Source organism: Nerophis lumbriciformis, linkage group LG03 (genome assembly GCF_033978685.3).
Source record: "Nerophis lumbriciformis linkage group LG03, RoL_Nlum_v2.1, whole genome shotgun sequence".
In the NCBI taxonomy this organism is placed as follows: Eukaryota; Metazoa; Chordata; class Actinopteri; order Syngnathiformes; family Syngnathidae; genus Nerophis; species Nerophis lumbriciformis.
This window is the reverse complement of record NC_084550.2, coordinates 45,662,318-45,685,094: the sequence shown is the minus strand read 5'-3', so window position 1 is coordinate 45,685,094 and position 22,777 is coordinate 45,662,318.

Here is a 22,777-nt window from a genome sequence, read left to right as displayed (position 1 = left end):
GAATACATTTGAGTTTTATCAGAATCAGGTATTTTGGTAAGGTTTACAAAAACAAAAATTAGGTTTTACTCATAGTGACAGTATAACTGCCACACTCAATATGACAGTTAATTAAACATAACTCCTAAAACACAAATGCAAAATGACTAATAATGCCTAGAGAAAGGTATATTTGTGAATTTTACTGGAAAACAATATTTTGTAAGGTTTGTAAAGATACAAATTATTTTTTGTTTTTTACTCAATATGATGGTATAACTTTCATACTAAATATGAAAGTTATATAAACATAACTCCAAAACCAAACATGCTTTATGTCTAAAAATTCCTGTAATATTGTATCGATGTGGGTTTTACCAGAATCAGGTATTTTGGTAAAGTTTACAATTACAAAAAATAGGTTTTGCTCATAATGACAGTATAACTGCCATATTCAAAATAACAGTTATTTAAACATAACTCCTAAACCAAACATGCTAAATAGCTAATAATGCCTGGAGAAATGTATCTGTGAGTTTTACTAGAAAAAAATATTTTGTAAGGTTTGTAAAGAAAAAAGTTTTTTTTTTTTTACTCAATATGATGGTATAACTGTCAAACTTAATAGAAAAGTAATATAAACATAATTCCAAAACCAAACTCCTAAACCAAACTTGCAATCCGTCTTAAACTGCCTGTAATATTGTATCGATGTGGGTTTTAACAGAATCAGGTATTTTGGTAAGGTTTACAAATACAAAAAATAGGTTTTACTCATAATGACAGTATAACTGCCACACTCAATACGACAGTTATTTAAACATAACTCCTAAACCAAACATGATAAATGAATGTTTGGTTTTGGAGTTAGGTTTATATAACTTTTACATTTAATATGACAGTAATAATGTCATATTGAGTAAAAAAAATAACTTGTGTCTTTACAAACCTTACTTTTTTTTTTTCCAGTAAAACTCACAAATATACATTTTTCCAAGCATTATTAGCCATTTAGCATGTGTGGTTTAGGAGTTATATTTAAATAACTGTCATTTTGAACGTGGCAGTTATACTGTCGTTATGAGTAAAACGTAATTTTTGTATTTGTAAACCTTACCAAAATACCTGATTCTGTTAAAACTCACATAGATTCAATATTACAGGCATTTTTAGACGGATTGCATGTTTGGTTTTGAAGTTGTGTTTATATAACTTTCAAATTTATACCATCATATTGAGTAAAAAAAACTAACTTTTGTCCAAACAAACCTTACAAAATATATTTTTTTCCAGTAAAACTCAAAAAAATACATTTCTCCAGGCATTATTAGCCATTTTGCATCTGTGGTTTAGAATTTATGTTTAAATAACAGTCAAATTGAATGTGACAGTATACTGTCATAGTGAGTAAAACCAAAATGTTGTATTTGTAAACCTTACAAAAACAAATGATTCTACTAACACTCACTTGGATACAATATTATAGGCATTTTAAGACATAATGCATGTTTGGTTTAGGAATTATGTTGAAAAACTCTTTTATTGCTTTTTTCGCATTATATCAGGATTTTAAAAACATCACTGTCATATTGAGCAAAAAACTACTTTTTGTAATTGCAAGCCTTAAAAAAGCATATGTTTCGAGTAAAACTCACAACGATGCATTGTTTTAGGCTTTATTAGCCTTTTTGCATGTGTGGTTAGGAAGTTATGTTTAAATAAATGTCAAATTGATTAGAGAAGTTATACTGTCATTATGAGTAAAACCTAATTTTTGTATTTGTAAACCTTATTAAATTACCTGATTCTGGTAAAACTCACATAGATACAATATTTTAGGCATTTTTAAACATAATGCATGTTTAGTTTTGGAATTATGTAACTTTCATATTTAGTATGAAAGTTATACAGTCATATTGAATTAAAAAAACTTACTTGCAAATTTGCAAACCTTACAAAATATATTTTTCCTAGTAAAACTAACAAAGACACATGTCTACAGGCTTTATTAGAAATTTTGCATGTTTGGTTTAGGAATTATGTTGAAAAACATTTGTATTGCTTTTTCCGCATTATTAGAGGATTTTAAGAACATTGCTGTCATATTGAGTAAACAACCACTTTTTGTAATTACAAGCCTTAAAAAAGCATATGTTCGAGTAAAACTCACAAGGATGCATTGTTTTAGGCATTATTAGCATTTTTGCATGTGTGGTTAGGAAATTATGTTTAAATAACTGTCATTTTGAATGTGGCAGTTATCCGTCATTATGAGTAAAACCTCATTTTTGTATTTGTAAACCTTACCAAAATACCTGATTCTAATAAAACTAACATAGATTCAATATTACAGGCATTTTTAGACGGATTGCATGTTTGGTTTTGGAGTTATGTTTATATAACTTTAATATTTAGTATGACATTTATATTGTCATATTAAGTAAAAAAGAACTAACTTGTGTCTTTACAAACCTTACAAAATATTATTTTTTCCCATTAAAACTCACAAAGATACATTTCTCCAGGCATTATTAACCAATTTGCATGTGTGGTTTAGGAGTTATGTTTAAATAACTGTCAGATTGAATGTGACAGTATAATGTCATAGTGAGTAAAACCAGTATTTTGTATTTGCAAAACTTACAAAAACAACTTATTCTAGTGAAAGTCACATGGATACAATATTACAGGCATTTTTAGACATAATGCATGTTTGGTTTTGGAGATATATTTATATAACTTTCACATTTAGTATGACAGTATTACTGTCATATTGAGTAAAAAAAAAAAACTATTTTTTCAGGCATTATTAACCATTTTGCATGAGTGGTTTAGGAGTTATGTTTACATAACTGTCATTTTGAATGAGGCAGTTATACTGTCATTATGAGTAAAACCTAATTTTTGTATATGTAAACCTTACCAAAATACCTGATTCTGGTTAAACTCACATAAATACAATATAACAATAATTTTCAGACAAAATGCATGTTTGGTTTTGGAGTTATGCTTATATAACTTTTATACTTAGTATGACATTTATACCATCATATTGAGTAAAAAAAAACTAACTTGTGTTTTTATAAACCTTACAAATTATTTTTTTTTCAGTAAAAGTCACAAAGATTCCCTTCTCTAGGCATTATTAGCCATTTAGCATGTTTGGTTTAGGAGTTATGTTTAAATAACAGTCATATTGAGTGTGGCACTTATAATGTCACTATCAGTAAAACCTATTTTTTTTATTTGTCAACCTTACCAAAATACCTCATTTTGGTAAAACTCACATAGATTCAATATTTCAGACATTTTTAGACGGATTGAAAGTTTGGTTTTGGAGTCATGTTTATATATTTTTTGCATGTAGTATGACAGTTATACTGTCATATTTAGTTAAAAAAACTAACGTGTGTCTTTACAAACCTTACAAAATATTTGTCCTAGTAAAACTCACAAAGATACATTTCTCCAGGCATTATTAGCCATTTTGCATGTGTGGTTTAGGAGTTATGTTTACATAACTGTCAGATTGAATGTGACAGTATACTGTCATAGTGAGTAAAACCTATTTTTTGTATTTGTAAACCTTACCAAATTACCTGATTCTGGTAAAACTCACATAGATACAATATTACAGGTAATTTTAGACAAAATTCATGTTTGTTTTTGGAGTTATGTTCATATAACTTTCATATTTAGTATATACCATCATATTGAGTAAAAAAAAACTACCTTGTGTCTTTATAAACCTTACAAATTATTTTTTTTCTGTAAAACTCACAAAGATACATTTCTCCAGGCATTATTAGCCATTTATCATGTTTGGTTTAGGAGTTATGTTTAAATAACTGTTATTTTGAATATGGCAGTTATACTGTCATAGTGAGTAAAACCAATATTTTGTATTTGCAAAACTTACAAAAACAACTGATTCTAGTAAAACTCACATCGATACAATATTACAGGCATTTTTAGACATAATGCATGTTTGGTTTTGGAGTTATGTTTATACTACTTTTACATTTAGTATGACAGTTATACTGTCCATCCATCCATCCATTTTCTACCGCTTATTCCCTTCGGGGTCGCGGGGGGCGCTGGAGCCTGTCTCAGCGACAATCGGGCGGAAGGCGGGGTACACCCTGGAAAAGTCGCCACCTGATCATATTAAGTAAAAAAAACTAAATTGTTTCTTTACAAACCTTACAAAATATGTTTTTCCAGTAATCTCACAAAGATACATTTCTCCAGGCATTATAGCCATTTTGCATGTGTGGTTTTGTAGTTATGTTTAAATAACTGTCAAATTGAATGTGACAGTATACTATCATGGTGAGTAAAACCAATAATTTGTAGTTGCAAACCTTACTACAACAATTGATTTTAGTAAAACTCGCATGGATACAAAATGACAGGCATTTTTAAACATAATGCATGTTTGGTTTTGGAGTCATGTTTATATATTTTTTACATTTAGTATTACAGTTATACTGTCATATTGAGTAAAAAAAACTAACTTGTGTCTTTATAAACCTTAAAAAAATGTTTTTCCAGTAAAACTCACAAATATACATTTCTCCAAGCATTATTAGCCATTAACTATGTTTGGTTTAGAGTTATGTTTAAATAACTGTCATATTGAGTGTGGCAGATATACTGTCATTATGAGTAAAACCTATTTTTTGTATTTGTAAAATTACCAAAATAACTGATTCTGATAAAACTCACATGGATAAAATATTACAGGATTTTTTAGACATAAAGCATGTTTCCATCATATTGAGTAAAAAAAACTAACTTGGGTCTATACAAACCTTACAAAATATTTTTCTTCCAGTAAAACTCACAAAAATACATTTCTCCAGTTATTATTAGCCATTTTGCATCTGTGGTTTAGAATTTGTGTTTAAATAACAGTCAGATTGAATGTGACAGTATACTGTCATAGTGAGTAAAACCTAATTGTTTTATTTGTAAACCTTAACAAAATACCTGATTCTAGTAAAACTCACATAGATTCAATATTACAGGCATTTTTAGACGGATTGCATGTTTGGTATTGGAGTTATGTTTATATAACTTTTACATTTATTATGACAGTTATACAAACATATTGAATAAAAAAACCTATTTTGTGTCTTATCAAACCTTACAAAATATTTTTTTTCCTGTAAAACTCACAAAGCTACATTTCTGCAGGCATTATTAGCCATTTTGCATGTGTGGTTTAGGAGTTATGTTAACATAACCGTCATATTGAGGGTGGCAGTTATACTGTCATGAGTAAAACCTAATTTTTGTATTTATAAACCTTACCAAAATTCCTGATTCTGGTAAAACTCACATAGATACAATATTACAGGCATTTTTAGACATAATGCATGTTTGGTTTTGGAGTTATGTTTATATACATTTTCCAGGCATTATTAGCTATTTATCATGTTTGGTTTAGGAGTTATGTTTAAATAACTGTCATATCAAATAATGCAGTTATACTGTCATTATGAGTAAAACCCAGGTTTTGTATTTGTAAACCTTACCAAAATACCTGATTCTGGTAAAACTCATATAGATTCAATATTACAGGCAGTTTAAGACGGATTGCAAGTTTGGTTTAGGAGTTTGGTTTTGGAATGATGTTTATATTACTTTTATATTTAGTTTGACAGTTATACCATCATATTGAGTAAAAAAAAATAAATAACTTTTGTCTTTACAAACCTTACAAAATATGTTTTTCTAGTAAAACTCACAAAGATACATTTCTCCAGGCATTATTAGCTATATAGCATGTTTGGTTTAGGAGTTATGTTTAAATAACTGTTATTTTGAATATGGCAGTTATACTGTCATTATGAGTAAAACCCAATTTTGGTATTTGTAAACCTTACCAAAATACCTGATTCTGGTAAAACTCACATAGATTCAATATTCCAGGCATTTTTAGACGTATTGCAAGTTTGGTTTTGGAGTTTGCAGCCGATCAGCTGCTGTTGACGGTCCCTGACACAAGGCTGAATGGTAAATGGTAAATGGGTTGTACTTGTATAGCGCTTTTCTACCTTTTTTAAGGAACTCAAAGCGCTTTGACACTATTTCCACATTCACCCATTCACATACATACACACACACATTCACACACTGAAGCTTAGAGGTGACAGAGCTTTCGCCGTTGCTGCTCCCAAGCTCTGGAACGACCTACCCCTGAGTGTTAGACAAGCCTCCTCTCTTCCTGTTTTTAAATCTCTCTTATAAACATACTTTTATTCCATGGCTTTTAACACTGAGTGATATCCATCCTGCAATGGCGCCCCATAATACACCTGCTGTGATCCTGTTTTTATGTTTTTATGTTTTTATTAATTCTATTTTAATTATTTATTTTTGATCGTGTTCTGTTTGTGTTGTGTTGTGTTTGCTCGGTACTCGTTTTATCTTTTAACCTGTTCATTGTACAGGTTAAATAATACATTTAAAATTTGGTAAATTTTAAATGTGCTTTATAAATAAAGTTGATTTGATTTGATTTGATTTATGTTTATTTAACTTTCATATTTAATATGACAGTTTTACTGTCATATTAAGTAAAAAAACTAACTTGTGTCTTTACAAACCTTATACATTTTTAATTTTTTTTCCAGGAAAACTCACAAAGATACATTTCTCCAGGCATTATTAGCCATTTTGTATTTGTGATTTAGGAGTTACAATATGTTTAAATAACTGTCAGATTGAATGTGACAGTATACTGTCATAGTGAGTAAAACCTAATTTTTGTATTTGTAAACCTTACCAAAAATACCCGATCTGGTAAAAATCACATAGATACAATATTGCAGGCATTTTTAGACATAATGCATGTTTGGTTTTGGAGTTATGTTTATACAACTTTCATATTTAGTATGACAGTTATACTATCATATTGAGTAAAAAAAATAATAACTTGTGTCTTTATAAACCTTAAAAAAAAAAAAAAATCCCAGTAAAACTCACAAAGATACATTTCTCCAGGCATGATTAGTCATTTATTATGTTTGGTTTAGGAGTTATGTTTAAATAACTGTCATATTGAGTGTGGCAGTTACACTGTCATTATGAGTAAATTAGTATGACAGTTATACCATTATATATTGAGTAAAAAAAAACGTATTTGTATATTTACAAACCTTACAAATTATTATTTTCCAGTAAAATTCACAAATATACATTTCCCTAGGCATTAGTAGTCATTTTGCATTTGTGTTTTAGGAGTTATGTTTAATTAACTGTCATACTGAGTGTGGCAGTTATATTGTCACTATGAGTAAAACCTCATTTTTGTTTTCGTAAACCTTACCAAAATACCTGATTCTGATAAAACTCACATATATTCAATATTACAGGCATTTTTAGACGGATTGCATATTTGGTTTTGGAATTATGTTTATATAACTTTCATTTATAGTATGACAGCTATACTGTTAAATTGTGTAAAAAAATATTTTTTCCCAGTAAAACTCACAAAGATACATTCCTCAAGGCATTATTAGCCATTTTGTCGGATTAATTGTGACAGTATAGTGTCATTATGAGTAAAACTAATATTTTGTATTTGTAAACCTTACAAAAACAACTGATTCTAGTAAAACTCACATAGATACAAAATTATAAGCATTTTTAGACATAATGCATGTTTGGTGGCAGTCAATGTGGCAGTTATACTGTCATTATGAGTAAAACCTAATTTTTGTATTTGTCAACCTTAACCAAAATACCTGATTCTGGTAAAACTCACATAGATACAATATTACAGGCATTTCTAGACATAATGCATGTTTGGTTTTGGAGTTATGTTTAAATAACTTTCATATTTAGTATGACAGTTATACCATCATATTAAATAAAAAAACTAACTTGTGTCTTTATAAACCTTACAAATTATTTGTTTCCAGTAAAACTCACCATGATACATTTCTCCAGGCATTATTAGCCATTTATCATGTTTGGATTAGGAGTTATGTTTAAATAACTGTCATATCAAATGTTGCAGTTATACTGTCATTATGAGTAAAACCCAAGTTTTGTATTTGTAAACCTTACCAAAATACCTGATTCTGGTAAAACTCACATAGATTCAATATTACAGGCAGTTTAAGACAGATTGCAAGTTTGGTTTAGGAGTTTGGTTTTGGAATTATGTTTATATAACTTTCATATTTAGTATGACAGTTATACCATCATATTGAGTAAAAAAAAACTAACTTTAGTCTTTACAAACCTTACAAAATATTTTTTGTGTGGTATAGAAGTTTTGTTTACAAAACTGTCATTATAAATGTGGCAGTTATACTGTCATTATGAGTAAAACCAAATTTGTGTATATGTAAACCTTACCAAAATACCTGATTCTGGTAAAACTCAAATAGATACAATACCAAAGGCATTTTTAGACATAATGCATGTTTGGTTTTGGAGTTATGTTTGTATACATTTCTCCAGGCATTAATAGCCATTTAGCATGTTTGGTTCAGGAGTTATGTTTAAATAACTGTTATTTTGAATATGGCAGTTATACTGTCATTATGAGTAAAACCTACATTTTGTATTTATAAACCTTACCAAAATACCTGATTCTGGTAAAACTCACATAGATACAATATTACAGGCATTTTTAGACATAATGCATGTTTGATTTTGGAGTTATGTTTGTATACATTTATCCAGGCATTATTAGTCATTTTGCATTTGTGTTTTAGGAGTTATGTTTAATTAACTGTCATATTGAGTGTGGCAGTTATACTGTCACTTTGAGTAAAACCTAATTTTTGTTTTTGTAAACCTTACCAAAATACCTGATTCTGATAAAACTCACATGTATTCAATATTACAGGCATTTTTAGACGGATTGCATATTTGGTTTTGGAGTTGTGTTTATATAACTTTCATATATAGTATGACAGCTATACTGTTAAATTGTGTACAAAACAACAACTAAATCGTGTCTACAAACCTTACAAAAATATTTTTTCCAGTAAAATTCACAAAGATACATTCCTCAAGGAATTATTAGCCATTTTGTCAGATTAAATGTGACAGTATACTGTCATTATGAGTAAAACTAATATTTTGTTTTTGTAAACCTTACAAAAACAACTGATTCTAGTAAAACTCACATGGATACAAAATTATAGGCATTTTTAGACATCATGCATGTTTGGTGGCAGTCAATGTGGCAGTTATACTGTCATTATGAGTAAAACCTAATTTTTGTATTTTTCAACCTTACCAAAGTACCTGATTCTGGTAAAACTCACATATATACAATACTAAAGGCATTGTTAGACATAATGCATGTTTGGTTTTGGATTTATGTTTGTATACATTTCTCCAGGCATTAATAGCAATTTAGCCTTTTTGGTTCAGGAGTTATGTTTAAATAACTGTTATTTTGAATATGGCAGTTATACTGTCATTATGAGTAAAACCTAAATTTTGTATTTATAAACCTTACCAAAATACCTGATTCTGGTAAAACTCACATAGATACAATATTACAGGCATTTTTGGACATAATACATGTTTGGTTTTGGAGTTATGTTTATATACATTTTTCCAGGCATTATTAGCCATTTATCATGTTTGGTTTAGGAGTTATGTTTAAATAACTGTCATATCAAATAATGCAGTTATACTGTCATTATGAGTAAAACCCAAGTTTTGTATTTGTAAACCTTACCAAAATACCTGATTCTGGTAAAACTCATATAGATTCAATATTACAGGCATTTTTAGACGTATTGCAAGTTTGGTTTTGGAGTTATGTTTATTTAACTTTCATATTTAGTATGACATTTAAACTGTCATATTAAGTAAAAAAACGAATTTGTTTCTTTACAAACCTTATAAAAAAAAAAATTCCAGGAAAACTCACAAAGATAAATTTTTCCAGGCATTATGAGCCATTTTGTATTTGTGGTTTAGGAGTTACAGTATGTTTAAATAACTGTCAGATTGAATGTGACAGTATACTGTCATAGTGAGTAAAACCTAATGTTTGTATTTGTAAACCTTACCAAAAATACCTGATTCTGGTAAAAATCACATAGATACAATATTGCAGGCATTTTTTAGACATAATGCATGTTTGGTTTTGGAGTTATGTTTATACAACTTTTATATTTAGTATGACAGTTATACCATCATATTGAGTACAAAAAAAAATAACTTGTGTCTTTTAAACCTTACAAAAAATGTTTTCCCAGTAAAACTCACAAAGATACATTTCTCCAGGCATAACTAGCCATTTATCATGTTTGGTTTAGGAGTTATGTTTAAACAACTGTCATATTGAGTGTGGCAGTTATACTGTCATTATGAGTAAAACCTATTTTTTGTATTTGTAAACCTTACCAAAATACCTGATTCTGGTTAAACCCACATCGATACAATATTACAGGAATTTTTAGACATAAAGCATGTTTGGTTTTGGAGTTATGTTTATATAACTTTCATATTTAGTATGAAAGTTATACCATCATATTGAGTAAAAAACAAAAAAATAATGTGTATCTTTACAAACCTTACAAAATATTGTTTTCCAGTAAAATTCACAAATATACCATTCTCTAGGCATTATTAGTCATTTTGCATTTGTGTTTTAGGAGTTATGTTTAAATAACTGTCATATTGAGTGTGGCAGTTATACTGTCACTATGAGTAAAACCTAATTTTTGTTTTTGTAAACCTAACCAAAATACCTGATTCTGATAAAACTCACGTATTGCATATTTGGTTTTGGAGTTGTGTTTATATAACTTTCATATATAGTATGACAGCTATACTGTAAAATTGTATACAAAAAACAACTAACTCGTGTCTTTACAAACCTTACAAAATATTATTTCCAGTAAAATTCACAAAGATACATTCCTCAAGGCATTATTAGCCATATTGTCAGATTGATTGTGACAGTATACTGTCATTATGAGTAAAACTAATATTTTGTATTTGTAAACCTTACAAAATATTATTTCCAGTAAAATTCACAAAGATACATTCCTCAAGGCATTATTAGCCATATTGTCAGATTGATTGTGACAGTATACTGTCATTATGAGTAAAACTAATATTTTGTATTTGTAAACCTTACAAAAACAACTGATTCTAGTAAAACTCACATGGATACAAAATTATAGGCATTTTTAGACATAATGCATGTTTGGGGGCAGTCAATGTGACAGTCATTATGAGTAAAACCTAATTTTTTTATTTTTCAACCTTACCAAAATACCTGATTCTGGTAAAACTCACATAGATACAATATTACAGGCATTTTTAGACATAATGCATGTTTGGTTTTGGCGTTATGTTTATATAACTGTCATTTTGAATGTGTCATTATGAGTAAAACCTATTTTTTGTATTTGTAAACCTTACCAAAATACTTGATTCTGGTAAAACCCACATCGATACAATATTACAGGACTTTTTAGACACAAAGTGTGTTTGGTTTTGGAGTTATGTTTATATAACTTTTATATTTAGCATGACAATTATACCATCATATTGAGTAATAAAACACTAATTTGTATCTTTACAAACCTTACAAAATATTGTTTTCCAGTAAAATTCACAAATATACATTTCTCTAAGCATTATTAGTCATTTTGCATTTGTGTTTTAGGAGTTATGTTTAAATAACTGTCATATTGAGTGTGGCAGTTATACTATCACTATGAGTAAAACTTATTTTTTTATTTGTAAACCATACCAAAAAAATTAACGTCTGTCTTTACAAACCTTACACAATTTTTTGTTAAGTAAAATTCACAAAAGTACATTCCTCCAGGCATTATTAGCCATTTTGTCAGATTGATTGTGACATTATACTCTCATTATGAGAAAAACTAATTAACCTTACAAAAACAACTGATTCTAGTAAAACTCACGTAGATACAAAGTTATAGGAATTTTTAGACATAATGGTTTTGGAGTTATGTTTAAATAATTGTCATATTGAATGTGGCAGTATACTGTCATTATGAGTAAAACCTAATGTTTGTATTTGTCAACCTTACCAAAATACCTGATTCTGGTAAAACTCAAAAAGATACAATATTACAGGCATTTTTAGACAAAATGCATTTTGGTTTTGGAGTTATGTTTATATAACTTTCATATTTAGTATGACAGTTATACCATCATATTAAATAAAAAAAATAACTTGTGTCTTTATAAACCTTACACATTATTTTTTTCCAGTAAAACTCACATACCTTTCTCCAGGCATTATTAGTCATTTATCATGTTTGGTTTAGGAGTCATGTTTAAATAACTGTCATATCAAATGTTGCAGTTATACTGTCATTATGAGTAAAACCCAAGTTTTGTATTTGTAAAAACCTTACCAAAATACCTGATTCTGGCAAAACTCACATAGATTCAATATTACAGGCAGTTAAGCCAGACTGCAAGTTTGGTTTAGGAGTTTGGTTTTGGAATTATGTCTATCTAACTTTCATTTTTAGTATGACAGTTATACCATCATATTGAGTAAAAAAACAACTAACTTTTGTCTTTACAAACCTTACAAAATATTTTTTTTCTAGTAAAACTCACAAAGATTCATTTCTCCAGGGACATTAGCCATTTAGCATATTTGGTTTAGGAGTTATGTTTAAATAACTGTTATTTTGAATATGGCAGTTATACTGTCATTACGAGTAAAACTCAATTTTTGTATTTGTAAACCTTACCAAAATAACTGATTCTGGTAAAACTCACATATATTCAATATTACAGGCATTTTTAGACGGATTGCAAGTTTGGTTTTGGTGTTATATTTATTCATTTTTCATATTTAGTATGACAGTTATACTGTCATATTGAGTAAAAAAAACCTAACTTGTGTCTTTACAAACCTTACAAACTATTTTTTTCCTGTAAAACTTACAAAGATACATTTCTCAATATGCCAGTAATGTTCTTAAAATCCTGAGAAAATCTAGAAATCTATCTGAGTTTTACAAGAATCAGTTAATTTGGTAAGGTGTACAATTACATAAATTAGGGGTTTACTCATAATGACAGTTAACTGCTACATTCAATTTGACTGTTATTTAAACATAACTCCCTAACCACACATGCAAAATAGGTTAATAAAGCCTAAAACAATGCATCCTTGTGAGTTTTACTCGAAACATATGCTATTTTAAGGCTTGCAAACACAAAAAGTAGCTTTTTACTCATTTTGACAGTAATGTTCTTAAAATCCTGAGATAATGCGAAATAAGCAATACAAATGTTTTTCAACATAATTCCTACACCAAACATGCAACACGTCTAATCATGCCTGAAGACATGTATCTTTCTTAGTTTTAGTAGAAAAATTATCTTTTGTAAGTTTTGCAAAGAAGTTGTGGTGAAGAGGGAGCTGAGCCAGAAGGCAAAGCTCTCGATTTACCGGTCGATCTACGTTCCCTTCCTCACCTATGGTCATGAGATTTGGGTCATGACCGAAAGGACAAGATCACGGGTACAAGCGGCCGAAATGAGTTTCTTCCGCCGAGTGGCGGGGCTCTCCCTTAGAGATAGGGTGAGAAGCTTTGTCATTCGGGGGGAGCTCAAAGTAAAGCCGCTGCTCCTGCACATCGAGAGGAGCCAGATGAGGTGGTTCGGGCATCTGGTCAGGATGGCACCCGAACGCCTCCCTAGGGAGGTGTTTAGGGCACGTCCGACCGGTAGGAGGCCACGGGGAAGACCCAGGACACGTTGGGAAGACTATGTCTCCCGGCTGGCCTGGGAACGCCTCGGGATCCCCCGGGAGGAGCTGGACGAAGTGGCTGGGGAGAGGGAAGTCTGGGCTTCCCTGCTTAGCTGCTGCCCCCGCAACCCGACCTCAGATAAGCGGAAGAAGATGGATGGATGGATGGAAGTTTTGCAAACCGGCAAATAAGTTTTTTTTAATTCAATATGACAGTATAACTGTCATACCAAATATAAAAGTTATATAAACATAACTCCAAAACTGAACATGCATTATGTCTAAAATTGCCTGTAATATCGTATCTATGTGAGTTTCACCAGAATCAGGTAATTTGGTAAGGTATACAAATACAAAAATAGTTTTTTTTCATAATGACAGTATAACTGCTACATTCAATTTGACTGTTATTTAAACATAACTTCCTAATCACACATGCAAATAGGTTAATAAAGCCTAAAACAATGCATCCTTGTGAGTTTTACTCGAAACATTTGCTATTTTAAGGCTTGCAAACACAAAAAGTAGTTTTTTACTCATTAAGACAGTAATGTTCTTAAAATCCAGAGATAATGCGAAATAAGCAATAAAAATGTTTTTCAACATAATTCCTACATCAAACATGCAACATGTCTAATAATGCCTGAAGACATGTATCTTTGTTAGTTTTAATAGAAAAAATATATTTTGTAAGTTTTGCAAAGAGGCAAGTTAGTTTTTTTAATTAAATATGACAGTATAACTGTCATACCAAATATGAAAGTGATATAAACATAACTTCAAAACTAAACATAAATTATGTCTAAAAATGCCTAAAATATTGTATCTATGTGAGTTTTACAAGAATCAGTAAATTTGGTAAGGTGTACAATTGCATAAATTAGGGGTTTACTCATAATGACAGATAACTGCTACATTCAATTTGACAGTTATTTAAACATAACTTCTAACCACACATGCAAAATAGGCTAATAAAGCCTAAAACAATGCATCCATGTGAGTTTTACTCGAAACATATGCTATTTTAAGGCTTGAAAACACAAAAAGAAGTATTTTACTCATTAATTACTCAGTAATGTTCTTAAAATCCTGAGATAATGCGAAATAAGCAATAATAAAGTTTTTCAATATATTTCCTACACCAAACATGCAACATGTCTAATAATGCGTAAAGATATGTATCTCTGTTAGTTTTACTAGAAAAATTATCTTTTGTAAGTTTTGCAAAGAGGCAAGTTAGTTTTTTAAATTCAATATGACATTATAACTGTCATACCCAATATGAAATATATATAAACATAACTCCAAAATTGAAGATGCATTATGTCTAAAAATGCCTAAAATATTGTATCTATGTGAGTTTCACCAGAATCAGGTAATTTGGTAAGGTTTACAAATACAAACATTAGGGGTTTACTCATAATGACAGTTAACTGCTACATTCAATTTGACTGTTATTTAAACGTAACTCCCTAACCACACATGCAAATAGGTTAATAAGGCCTAAAACAATGCATCCTTGTGAGTTTTACTCGAAACATTTGCTATTTTAAGGCTTGCAAACACAAAAAGTAGTTTTTTACTCATTATGACAGTAATGTTCTTAAAATCCAGAGATAATGCGAAATAAGCAATAAAAATGTTTTTCAACATAATTCCTACATCAAACATGCAACATGTCTAATAATGCCTGAAGACATGTATCTTTGTTAGTTTTAATAGAAAAAATATATTTTGTAAGTTTTGCAAAGAGGCAAGTTAGTTTTTTAATTCAATATGACAGTATAACTGTCATACCAAATATGAAAGTGATATAAACAAAACTCCAAAACTAAACATGCATTATGTCTAAAAATGCCTAAAATATTGCATCTATGTGAGTTTTACAAGAATCAGTAAATTTGGTAAGGTGTACAATTACATAAATCAGGGGTTTACTCATAATGACTGCTACATTCAATTTGACAGTTATTTAAACATAACTTCTAACCACACATGCAAAATAGGCTAATAAAGCCTAAAACAATGCATCCATGTGAGTTTTACTCGAAACATATGCTATTTTAAGGCTTGCAAACACAAAAAGAAGTATTTTACTCATTATGACAGTAATGTTCTTAAAATCCTGAGATAATGCGAAATAAGCAATAAAAATGTGTTTCAACATATTTCCTACACCAAACATGCAACATGTCTATTAATGCGTGAAGATATGTATCTCTGTTAGTTTTACTAGAAAAATTATCTTTTGTAAGTTTTGCAAAGAGGCACGTTAGTTTTTTTAATTCAATATGACATTATAACTGTCATACCAAATATGAAATATATATAAACATAACTCCAAAATTGAAAAGGCATTATGTTTAAAAATGCCTAAAATATTGTATCTATGTGAGTTTTACCAGAATCAAGTAATTTGGTAAGGTTTACAAATACAAACATTAGGGGTTTACTCATGACAGTTAATTGCTACATTCAATTTGACTGTTATTTAAACATAAATCCCTATTCACACATGCAAAATAGTTTAATAAAGCCTAAAACAATGCATCCTTGTGAGTTTTACTTGAAACATATGCAATTTTAAGGCTTGCAAACACAAAAAGAAGTATTTTACTCATTATGACAGTAATGTTCTTAAAATCCTGAGATAATGCGAAATAAGCAATAAAAATGTTTTTCAACATATTTCCTACACCAAACATGCAACATGTCTAATAATGTGTGAAGATATGTATCTCTGTTAGTTTTACTAGAAAAATTATCTTTTGTTAGTTTTGCAAAGAGGCAAGTTAGTTTTTTTAATTCAATAGGACATTATAACTGTCATACCAAATATGAAATATATATAAACATAACTCCAAAATTGAAAAGGCATTATGTTTAAAAATGCCTAAAATATTGTATCTATGTGAGTTTTACCAGAATCAAGTAATTTGGTCAGGTTTACAAATACAATTTTTTTTTCATAATGACAGTATAACTGCTACATTCAATTTGACTGTTATTTAAACATAACTTCCTAATCACACATGCAAATAGGTTAATAAAGCCTAAAACAATGCATCTTGTGAGTTTTACTCGAAACATTTGCTATTTTAAGGCTTGCAAACACAAAAAATAGTTTTTTACTCATTATGACAGTAATGTTCTTAAAATCCTGAGATAATGCGAAATAAGCAATGAAAATGTTTTTCAATATAATTCCTACATCAAACATGCAACATGTCTAATATTGCCTGAAGACATGTATCTTTGTTAGTTTTACTAGAAAATTTATCTTTTGTAAGTTTTGCAAAGAGGCAAGTTAGTTTTTTTGATTCAATATGACAGTATAACTGTCATACCAAATATGAAAGTTATATAAACATAACCACAAAACTAAACATGCATTATGTCTAAAAATGCCTAAAATATTGTATCTATGTGAGTTTTACAAGAATCAGTAAATTTGGCAAGGTGTACAATTACATAAATCAGGGGTTTACTCATAATGACTGCTACATTCAATTTGACAGTTATTTAAACATAACTTCTAACCACACATGCAAAATAGGCTAATAAAGCCTAAAACAATGCATCCATGTGAGTTTTACTCGAAACATATGCTATTTTAAGGCTTGCAAACACAAAAAGAAGTATTTTACTCATTATGACAGTAATGTTCTTAAAATCCTGAGATAATGCGAAATAAGCAATAAAAATGTGTTTCAACATATTTCCTACACCAAACATGCAATATGTCTATTAATGCGTGAAGATATGTATCTCTGTTAGTTTTACTAGAAAAATTATCTTTTGTAAGTTTTGCAAAGAGGCAAGTTAGTTTTTTTAATTCAATATGACATTATAACTGTCATACCAAATATGAAATATATATAAACATAACTCCAAAATTGAACATGCATTATGTCTAAAAATGCCTAAATTATTGTATCTATGTGAGTTTCACCAGAATCAGGTAATTTGGTAAGGTTTACAAATACAAACATTAGGGGTTTACTCATGACAGTTAACTGCTACATTCAATTTGACTGTTATTTAAACATAAATCCCTATTCACACATGCAAAATAGGTTAATAAAGCCTAAAACAATGCATCCTTGTGAGTTTTACTTGAAACATATGCAATTTTAAGGCTTGCAAACACAAAAAGAAGTATTTTACTCATTATGACAGTAATGTTCTTAAAATCCTGAGATAATGCGAAATAAGCAATAAAAATGTTTTTCAACATATTTCCTACACCAAACATGCAACATGTCTAATAATGCGTGAAGATATGTATCTCTGTTAGTTTTACTAGAAAAATTATCTTTTGTAAGTTTTGCAAAGAGGCAAGTTAGTTTTTTTAATTCAATATGACAGTATAACTGTCATACCAAATTTGAAATATATATAAACATAACTCCAAAATTGAAAAGGCATTATGTTTAAAAATGCCTAAAATATTGTATCTATGTGAGTTTTACCAGAATCAAGTAATTTGGTCAGGTTTAAAAATACAAAAATTGTTTTATTTTTCATAATGACAGTATATCTGCTACTTTCAATTTGACAGTTATTTAAACATAACTCCTAAACCAAACATGCTAAATGGCTAATAATGCCTGGAGAAATGTATCTTTGTGAGTTTTACTAGAAACAAATATTTTGTAATGTTTGTAAAGAAAAAAGTTTTTTTTTTACTCAATATGATGGTATAACTTTCAAACTAAATATAAAAGTAATATAAACATAATTCCAAAAACAAACTCATAAACCAAACTTGCAATCCGTCTTAAACTGCCTGTAATATTGAATCTATTTGAGTTTTACCAGAATCAGGTATTTTGGTAAGGTTTACAAAAACAAAACTTGAGTTTTATTCATAATGACAGTATTACTGCATTATTTGATATGACAGTTATTTAAACATAACTCCTAAACCAAACATGATAAATGGCTAATAATGCCTGGAAAAATGTATATAAACATAACTCCAAAACCAAACATGGATTATGTCTAAAAATGCCTGTAATATTGTATCTATGTGAGTTATACCAGAATCAGGTATTTTGGTAAGGTTTATAAATACAAAATTTAAGTTTTACTCATAATGACAGTATAATTGCAATATTCATAATAACAGTTATTTAAACATAACTCCTGAACCAAACATAATAAATGGCTATTAATGCCTGGAGAAATGTATACAAACATAACTCCAAAACCAAACATGCATTATGTCTAAAAATGCCTTTAGTATTGTATCTATGTGAGTTTTACCAGAATCAGGTATTTTGGTAAGGTTGAAAAATACAAAAATTAGGTTTTACTCATAATGACATTATACTGTCACATTTAATCTGACAAAATGGCTATAATGCCTTGAAGAATGTATCTTTGTGAATTTTACTGGGTAAAATATTTTGTAAGGTTTGTAATGACACCATTTAGTTGTTTTTTTTTTACACCATTTAACAGTATAGCTGTCATACTATATATGAAAGTTATCTAAACACAACTCCAAAACCAAATATGCAATCCGTCTAAAAATGCCTGTAATATTGAATACATGTGAGTTTTATCAGAATCAGGTCTTTTGGTAAGGTTTAAAAAAACAAAAATTAGGTTTTACTCATAGTGACAGTATAACTGCCACACTCAATATGACAGTTAATTAAACATCACTCCTAAAACACAAATGCAAAATGACTAATAATGTCTAGAGAAAGGTATATTTGTGAATTTTACTGGAAAACATTATTTTGTAAGGTTTGTAAAGATACAAATTATTTTTTGTTTATTATTCATTATGATGGTATAACTGTCATACTAAATATAAAAGTAGTATAAACATAACTCCAAAACCAAACATGCATTATGTCTAAAAATGCCTGCAATATTGTATCTATGTGATTTTTACCAGAATCAGGTATTTTTGGTAAGGTTTACAAATACAAAAAATAGGTTTTTCTCACTATGACAGTATACTGTCACATTCAATCTGACAGTTATTTAAACATAATGTAACTCCTAAACCACAATTACAAAAGGGCTAATAATGCCTGGAAAAATGTATCTTTTTGAGTTTTTCTGGTAAAAAAATTTTTTTTATAAGGTTTGTAAAGAAACATGTTAGTTTTTTTACTTAATATGACAGTATAACTGTCATTCTAAATATGAAAGTTAAATAAACATAACTCCAAAACCAAACTTGCAATACGTCTAAAAATGCCTGTAATATTGAATCGATGTGAGGTTTACCAGAATCAAGTATTTTGGTAAGGTTTACAAATACAAAAATTGGGTTTTACTCATAATGACAGTATCACTGCCATATTCAAAATAACAGTTTTTTAAACATAACTCCTAAACCAAACATGCTAAATGGCTAATAATGCCTGGAGAAATGTATCTTTGTGAGTTTTACTAGAAAACAAAACTTTGTAAGGTTTGTAAAGACAAAAGTTATTTTTTTTTTACTCAATATGATGGTATAACTGTCAAACTAAATATAAAAGTAATTCCAAAACCAAACTGCTAAACCAAACTTGCAATCTGTCTTAAACTGCCTGTAATATTGAATCTATCTGAGTTTTACCAGAATCAGGTATTTTGGTAAGGTTTACAAATACAAACTTGGGTTTTACTCATAATGACAGTATAACTGCATTATTTGATATGACAGTTATTTAAACATAACTCCTAAACCAAACATGATAAATGGCTAATAATGCCTGGAAAAATGTATATAAACAACACTCCAAAACCAAACATGCATTATGTCTAAAAATGCCTGTAATAATGTATCTATGTGAGTTTTACCAGAATCAGGTATTTTGGTAAGGTTTATAAATACAAAATTTAGGTTTTACTCATAATGACAGTATAAATGCCATATTCAAAATAACAATTACCGTATTTAAATATAACTCCTCAACCAAACATGCTAAATTGCTATTAATGCCTGGAGAAATGTATACAAACATAACTCCAAAACCAAATATGCATTATGTCTAAAAATGCCTTTAGTATTGTATCTATGTGAGTTTTACCAGATTCAGATATTTTGGTAAGGTTGAAAAATACAAAAATTAGGTTTTACTCATAATGACAGTATAACTGCCACATTGACTGCCACCAAAAATGCATGATGTCTAAAAATGCCTATAATTTTGAATCAATGTGAGTTTTACTAGAATCAGTTGTTTTTGTAAGGTTTACAAATACAAAATATTAGTTTTACTCATAATGACAGTATACTGTCACACATATCTGACAAAATGGCTAATAATGCCTTGAGGAATGTATCTTTGTGAATTTTCCTGGAAAAAATATTTTGTAAGGTTTGTAAAGACACGATTTAGTTGTTGTTTTTTTTACACAATTTAACAGTATAGCTGTCATACTATATATGAAAGTTATATAAACACAACTCCAAAACCAAATATGCAATCCGTCTAAAAATGCCTGTAATATTGAATACATGTGAGTTTTATCAGAATCAGGTATTTTGGTAAGGTTTACAAAAACAAAAATTAGGTTTTACTCATAGTGACAGTATAACTGCCACACTCAATATGACAGTTATTTAAACATAACTCCTAAAACACAAATGCAAAATGACTAATAATGCCTAGGAAAGGTATATTTGTGAATTTTACTGGAAAACAAAATTTTGTAAGGTTTGTAAAGATACAAATTAGTTTGTTTTTTTACTCAATATGATGGTATAACTTTCATACTAAATATGAAAGTTATATAAACATAACTCCAAATCCAAACATGCTTTATGTCTAAAAATTCCTGTAATATTGTATCGGGGTGGGTTTTACCAGAATCAGGTATTTAGGTAAGATTTACAAATACAAAAATTGGGTTTTACTCATAATGACAGTATTCCATATGCCATATTGCCATATTCAAAATAACAGTTATTTATACACAACTCCTAAACCAAGCATGTTAAATGGCTACTAATGCCTTGAGAATTGTATCTTTGTGAATTTTACTGGAAAAAACTATTTTGTAAGGTTTGTAACGAAAAAAGTTTTTTTTTTTTTTTTTACTCAATATGATGGTATACTGTCAAACTAAATATAAAAGTAATATAAACATCATTCCAAAACCAAACTCCTAAACCAAACTTGCAATCCGTCTTAAACTGCCTGTAATATTGAATCTATGTGAGTTTTATCAGAATCAGGTATTTTGGTAAGGTTTACGAAAACAAAAATTAGGTTTTACTCATAGTGACAACATAACTGCCACACTCAGTATGACAGTTAATTAATTATAACTCCTAAAACACAAATGCAAAATGACTACTATTGCCTAGGGAAATGTATATTTGTGAATTTTACTGGAAAATAATAATTTGTAAGGTTTGTAAATATACAAATTAGTTTTTTTTTACTCAATATATAATGGTATAACTGTCATACAAAATATGAAAGTTATATAAACATAACTCCAAAACCAAACATGCTTTATGTCTAAAAATTCCTGTAATATTGTATCGATGTGGGTTTTACCAGAATCAGGTATTTTGGTAAGGTTTACAAATACAAAACATAGGTTTTACTCATAATGACAGTGTAACTGCCACACTCAATATGACAGTTATTTAAACATAACTCGTAAACCAAACATGATAAATGACTAATTAAGCCTGGAGAAATGTATCTTTGTGAGTTTTACTGGGAAAATTTTTTTTTTAAGGTTTATAAAGACACAAGTTATTTTTTTTTTTTACTCAATATGATAGTATAACTGTCATACTAAATATGAAAGTTGTATAAACATAACTCCAAAACCAAACATGCATTATGTCTAAAAATGCCTGCAATATTGTATCTATGTGATTTTTACCAGAATCGGGTATTTTTGGTAAGGTTTACACATACAAAAATTAGGTTTTACTCACTATGACAGTATACTGTCACATTCAATCTGACAGTTATTTAAACATAGTGTAACTCCTAAACCACAAAAAAAAAGGCTAATAATGCCTGGAGAAATGTATCTTTGTGAGTTTTCCTGGAAAAAAAATAAAAAATGTATAAGGTTTGT